Below are 7,274 nucleotides of genomic sequence, written 5' to 3'. Positions count from 1 at the left end.
ATGCTTGATTGCTTGATTTGCACTTTGAATATTTTACTAGGCCTTTCCAGTTAGTTTGCTTGGGCCAAAGCACTTTGGTAAAATTTCAGCTTGAACCCCTTTCTTTAGGTGTAGAAAGAGTGTGTGTGTGTGTGTGTGTTCTGATCTCAGGTGGAAACTTCTATATATAAATAGATGTGCAGACTTTTGCATACTTATCTCCCTTATTCTGTTTCTATGGTAAAAATATGAAGTGTTTTAGTTCTTTGTGGTTGCTTAGTGTTATCAACCCTGTTACTGTTGTTTGCTCTGAAGTATGCTCCTAAGGAGTACAAGTTGTTATTTATTGCCAACTAAAGTTCCAGTGATATGGCCCCTGACTACCTCCTCTCTTCCATTCTCTGTCGTGCTACTCTGCCATTTTCCCCACTGGTGCACTATTTTTGACACACTGGCCTTGCTTTTCCTCAAGCAAATTCCATTTCTTCCCAATCCAAAGACTTTGTAACTGCTGTTCTCCCTTGGAATGCTCTTCCCCTAGGCCTGCATGGCTTGCTACCTCGTTTAATTGTTTGACACTTCCTTTGGTATATTGAGCTTCACCAGTGTTGTTAAAATCACACAGTGAAATCTCCAACCCACCCCCCTTTTTTTCCTCCTCCTAAATGCACTTTAAGTCTCCACACTCTTCTTCCCTATCAGTCTAAATTTCCTAGGTTTTCACAAAAAGTTGGGAAGAGATAATTATCAAGGGCTTTGCTTCTCTCTTAGAATTGAGTTTGCTTGAGTCAGTTTCTGTGCCTGCAAATAGAAGACAATAGTGAGTTGAGTTCTTTCAAGAGCTTTCTCTGTTTTTCTATTGATACCTCTATATTTTTTTAAGGCAATGTCACTTTGTTTTGTTTACAAATATATTGACTATCTGTCAAGATTACTATTTTGTTATTGCCCTTTGTGAATTTCCTTGTCTATTTTGCTTGTTCTTTCAGATAAAATTTATTATTTTATTAATGTTGCCAAAAATTTTAAGTAAAATTAGCAATTATAGAAATAAAATGTTTTTTTGAAAAAGTGTTTTCACTATGTTGTCTTTTCACCAATAACATGGCATATTTTTAGTTTTATTTGTAATCTTATTGCATTGGCCAGGACTTCTAAATGATGTGTAAATGGGCTTTCTTATTCTTGGTTTAATTAGGAATGCTTTACCATCAGAGGTAATGAGTATATGGCTTAATGAATTTCTATTTCTATCTTTAAAATTTAAAGAGAATTGTTTTATTGGATAGTTTACAACATCCATTGAGACAGTCATTTTCCTTCCTTCCTTCCTTCCTTCCTTCCCTCCCCTCCCCTCCCCTCCCCTCCCCTTCCCTTCTTTTCCTTCCCTTCCCTTCCTTTCCTTTCTTTCCTTCCCTTTCTTTCACTAACCCAAGGTTTTGCTTGGCTGGATTCACAACTTTTCTATTAGAAACCTTCTTTTCGTGAAACAAAAATAATTCCACTTGGGGTTGAATATTATCCTCTCAGAATCTCATTCCATTTCTCATTTCTAGTATTGGAATTAATTTCCTCTTCCCCTTACTAGATTTGCCACAGTTTTATCAATGTTTCTGATTTACTTTTTCCAAGAAGCAACCCTTGCTTTATTATTCCAACAAGTTTTATCTATAATCTATTTTTGTCTCAATTCATTATATACCTTCTACTTTCTTTATGATTGTTCTTTTTTATAACCTTGTATTTTAAAAGCTTTCTTTTTTTCTTTTTAAAAATTTTTATGAAAATAGACTTGATTTACAATGTTGTGTTAGTTCCAGGTGTACATCACAGTGATTCAGTTATGCATATATATCCTTTTTTAGTTTTCCATTATAGGTTATTACAAGATATTGAGTATTTTTTATTTAATAAAGGATTAGGACTTTACCTACCTTTATTTAAATGACAGTTTTGTCTGAATCCCAAATATTTTGATGCGTATATATTTTTTTTAATTTTCGTTCTCTACATTTTTTGTAAGTTAATTCCAAAGATTTCAGAATTTGCAGGCTGAATGTTTTAGTCTTAATTTATAGTTTACTGAGAATTAAGTTTTCCTTGGAGCTCTGAGAGTTTGTGTGTATGTACACTGACATGTCTATATACACATCCTTTTCAGATTACTACATGGGTTATTTTTTTAAAAGATATTTTCTGTTTGTATGGTAAAAACATGAAATGTTTTAATTCTAGAAATCTATTCCCCCTAAGTGAATATAGTATAAAAGGTAAAGGTATGAAAATAATTCATTTGAGAGTAATTCCTAGTAAGAAAACTTGGAAATGTTAAAAATTATTCATAACACCTATTAAAGGTGGTAAGAAAACCTTTATTCAAGGGAAGACTACTACAGTGGGGTTTTGTAATAGGGGAGAGAGATTGAGCTTAACTGACTCCAGCAAGGACAAAGTTGGGATTTGTAGCCAAGGATCAGGGTGGGTGTCAGTGCATGGAAACTTACTGAGAGGAAGCATCAGGGGTAAGGGTGGATTCTAGCTAAACCTACTGATGGGATCATTGCTGAGGCCAGGCCAGGGTGATGAGATATTGAGGTGAGGGGAGAGGAATTTGATCTGATATCAAGGGTGGTCAGATCAAGGGTGGGGGATTTTTCCTGGACTAACTCAGCAGGATTCTTGCTAAAATTGGACTAAACGGGCAGAGCCCCTGGATTAAGACATAGCCCAAAGTTGGCAGTGTATTAATTAACTATTGGTGCATAACAGATTACCACAAAACTAACAGCTTAAAAAATATTATCTCACACTGGTTCTGAGAGTTGGGAATCCAGGAGCAATTCAGCTGGGTGGTTCTGACTCAGGGTTTCATGAAGTTGCAGTCATCTGAAGGCTTGACAGGGGCTGGTGGATTTCCCTCCAAGATGGCTTACGTACATAGCTGTTGAAACTCCAGTTTCCTTGCTGGCTGTTGGGCCTCTCTACTGGGCTACCTGAGTGTTCTCAAGATATGAGTAAGCTGGCTTCTAGAGAGAGTGAGCAAGGAGGCTGCAATGCCTTTTATGACCTAGTCTCAGGCATTTCACTGTCATTTCGACAATATTCTATTCATTAGAAGTGAGCCACTAAATCCAGCCCACCCTTGAAGGAAGGAATTTGTGGACATAATTTAAAACCACCAGGGTACACACTTAGCCACAAATTGTTTACATACCTCCTATGTGCAAAATGCATTTTCCCCCCAAAGACTCCAACTTGAAGTCCAAAATCTTATCTAAATCAGGTCCAGATATGGATCAGGGTCCAGTTGTGCAGCATCTCAAGTATAGTTCCTTTAGATCTGAAGACCTGTGAACAAAAGAGATGAGTTAATCTGTCCACTTCCACAGCCAACATACAGTGGTGGGATGGCATAACCTTCATAGACACTCCTGTTCCAAAAGGGGAGGGGAGATGGAAGTCAATAGTCAGTAGCAATTCTGAAATCCCACCAGGTACATGTTGGCAGTTCATTGACTAGGATTCAAGACCTGGAAACTTTCTGGGCTTCAACCTCTGGATTCTTGATTCTGCCCTCTGACATGCTTCCATTTTATGAAAGGTAGGTAATACATGGTTACAGTGAAATAGTCTTTGCCTAGCCTGGTTCCTGCTTGTAGAAGGCAGAAGTCCAAAGCTCTCTATTTTGTACTATTTCTGGTCCTTTCAGTCCAAGCTAGAGGCATTTCTTAAATATATTCTCTTAAAAACTTGGTGTTTCTCCTGTTAATCTTATTGGTGTTCATGCCAAAGAACTCCACTCCAAAGCCACAACCACACATCTCTTCAAGATAAGGCCTACTCTATCTTAGTTTTCTGCTGAGATAGCTGAGGGATAACACCCTTAAGCTTTGTAGAAGTCCTATTGTGTGATCAAGATGACCGCTGAGTCACACCCCTAACTCTTTGGAGGGCCTTGGCCTGACTAAATGATGCTGTGAAGCATCACCTTCAACCTTTCTGAGGCTTAACAAAGAATTTTAGAATCCACCTTCTCCCTTGAACCTCTGTTCCAGCCATCTGCTTCTCCTTCCATTCCTCCAAGAAGGCCAGGCTCCCTTTCCTCTGGTTAAAAGCTATTTTGGGGCTTCCCTGGTGGTGCAGTGGTTAAGAAACCTCCTGTCAATGCAGGGGACACGGGTTCAATCCCTGGTCCTGGAAAATCTCACATGCTGCTGAGCAACTAAGCCCATGGGCCACAACTACTGAGCCTACGCCCTAGAGCCCATGCGCCGCAACTACTGAAGCCCACGTGCCGCAACTACTGAAGCCTGCACACCTAGAGCCTGTGCTCTGCAACAAGAGAAGCCACCGCAATGAGAAGCCCGTGCACTGCAACGAAGAGTAGCCCCCGATCACAACTAGAGAAAGCCTGTGTGCAGCAACGAAGACCTAAAACAACACAAATGTGAGCAGTGGGAAGTGAAGCCAGTGGGAGCCTGGATACCCAGGTTCCAAGTCTGCCTCTAGCTCAGGGCAGGTCAGTCCCTTCTCAGAGCATCAGTTTCTCCATCTGCCAAGTAGGAGCCAAAATAAATAAATTTTAAAAAAATTTTTACAGTCACACTCATCTTTAGGCCACCTTTTTTTTAATTTTTAAATTTAAAAAATTTGAAGTATAGTTGATGTACAATATTATATTTAGACCACCTTTCTTCAGGGCCCTGGATATGATCTTTGCTTGGTAGCCATTAATTTTAGCATCTTTTGCCATCTTAAAAGACTGGAACATTTCAAAATCAGCAAGTTCTGTCTCCTTTTTTGTTTAATAGTCTTTCCCTTAGCTTTTTTATTTCCCTTCATATTATACTATAGTCAGCAAGAAACCAGGCAGCACTTTCAGCCGTTTGGCTGGAAATCTCCTTAGCTAGATGACTCAGTTAATTAGGTACAATTTCTCCTTTCAGCCCAGTAGGTACATTTTCTACTTGTCATAGAACTGCATGTGTAGTGTTACTAAACTTTCTGCTGCTATATACCCCCTTTCTCAGTTTTCTAGTAACATGTCCCTCACTTCCTTTTAACCCATGCCTTCTCAAAATCCAGGGTTTTTTGTTTGGTTTTTGTTTTTTTGTTTTGTTTCTTTACTGAGGCTTGCACTAACACTCTCCTCAAAGTCCTTCCAGCTTTTGTCCACTGCCCAGTTTCAAAGCCACTCTCATATTTTAGGTATTTGTTACAGCAGTGCTCCCCTTCCAAGTGTAAGTAACCTATTGCTGTATAAAATTTTACCCCAAACTTATCAGTTTAAAACAACAAACATTTGTTATCTTATGGTTTCCAAGAGTCAGGAATTTGGAATTAGCTTAGTTGAGTGGTTCTGGCTCAGCTTCTTTCATAAGGTCACAATTAAGATGCTAAAATGGAGCTCCAGTCATCTGAAGGCTTGACTGGGGCTGAGGATCAGTGCTGTGGTCTGAGTGTTTTGTCCCCCCAGACTCATGTTGAAATCCTATCTCCCAGAAGTGATAGTATTGAGTAGGTGGGGGCTTTGAGAGGTGATTAGGTTGTGAGGGGGGAGCCCTCATGAGAGGGATTAATGCTCTTATAAAAGAGTTCCTACAGAGTTCCCTAGCTCCTTCCACCATGTAAGGATACAACAAGAAGTCTGTGACCTGGGAGAAGGCCCTCACCTGCCCATGCTGGCACCCTGATCTTGGACTTCTAACCTCCAGAGCAATAAGTTTCTGTTGTTAACAAGCTACCAAGTCTGTGGTGTTTTGTTATAATAGCTTGAACAGAATAAGACAATCAACTTCTAAATTTACATGGCTGTTGGCAGGAGGCCTCAGTTCCTTGTCTCATGCTCCTCATGACATGTCAGCTGGCTGTGGCAGAGTGACTAATCCAAGAGAGAGCATGGGAGAAGCTGTAATCTCGCCTTAGAGGTGAAATACCACCACTTCTGTTGTTTACTGTCAGTGACACAGACCAACCTTGATATAATATGGAAGTTGACCATATATGGGCCGGAATGCCAGAGGGTGGGGAATCCTTGCAGGCCATCTTGAGGCTACCACAGGGAGAATGGAACATAGGAATATATATGACATGGAATCTACAAGGAATGCAGATAAAAATGAGTTAATGGTCATGCTGTTACTTTCCCACTCTCCAGTTTGCCATTGTGGCTGACACTGGTCAATCTGAGATGAGATTTCTTTTTTAGAAGTAAGTACATTATTTTTAAAACTTGGAATACATAATATATTCACATTGTTCAAACATCAAAAACTATAACTACCATTCTCAGGTTCTTTTTTAGCCTTCTATATAATTTCTAGTGTTTTTCTCTCTTTTTTTTTTTTTTTTTTTGCGGTACACGGGCCTCTCACCGTTGTGGCCTCTCCCGTTGCGGAGCACAGGCTCCGGATGCGCAGGCTCAGCGGCCATGGCTCACGGGCCCAGCCGCTCCGCGGCATGTGGGATCTTCCCAGACTGGGGCATGAACCCATGTCCCCTGCATCGGCAGGCAGACTCTCAACCACTGCGCCACCAGGGAAGCCCTCTCTCTCTTTTTAATATAAATGATTTATATTACAAGTTTTCTGCACCGTCATTCTGTCCCATCTCCGTACCCTTCCGTGTTCCTGCTGGGGTGGCTGACTAAGTCAGTGATAACCAACTTTATCAAATGTTTGCTCAGCTACACCCTTAGTGTTCTCTGGAGTATGCTTTCTCATTTTTTGCAACATAGATAGACTGAGAATTCTCCAAATCTTTAAGTTCTGGTTCCTTTTTGCTTAACAATTCTTTGTTCAATTATTTCTCTTTTCAGGGCTTCCCTGGTGGTCCAGTGGTTAAGACACTGCAGGGTGTGCGGGTTTGATCTCTGGTCACGGAACTAAGATCCTACATGCCGCGTGGTGTGGCCAAAAAAAAAGAAATTCTCTTTTCTCTCATTTTACTTTAAGTAGTCAGGAGGAACCAAGCCACTTCTTCAATACTCTGCTTGGAAATCTCCTCAGCTAAATATCCAATTTCATCATTTGCAAGTTTTATCTTCCACAAAATACTGGCACACAAACACAATACAGCCAAGTTTTCTGGCACTTGATAACAAGGATTATCTTTTCTCCATTGTCCACTAACATGTTCCTCATTTCCCCCTGAGACCACATCAGAATGACCTTTACTGTCATATTTCTACCAACATTCTGTATATGGCTATTTATGTATTTTCTAAGAAGATGGAAGCCTCCTCTATAGCTGCTCTATTTTTTTTTTCTGAGCCCTCACTAAAATCACTTTTAACA

Source organism: Mesoplodon mirus, assembly GCF_964341445.2.
Source record: "Mesoplodon mirus genome assembly, chromosome: 13".
In the NCBI taxonomy this organism is placed as follows: Eukaryota; Metazoa; Chordata; class Mammalia; order Artiodactyla; family Ziphiidae; genus Mesoplodon; species Mesoplodon mirus.
The sequence above is the reverse complement of the archived record's forward strand: the minus strand, read 5'-3'. Positions refer to the sequence as shown.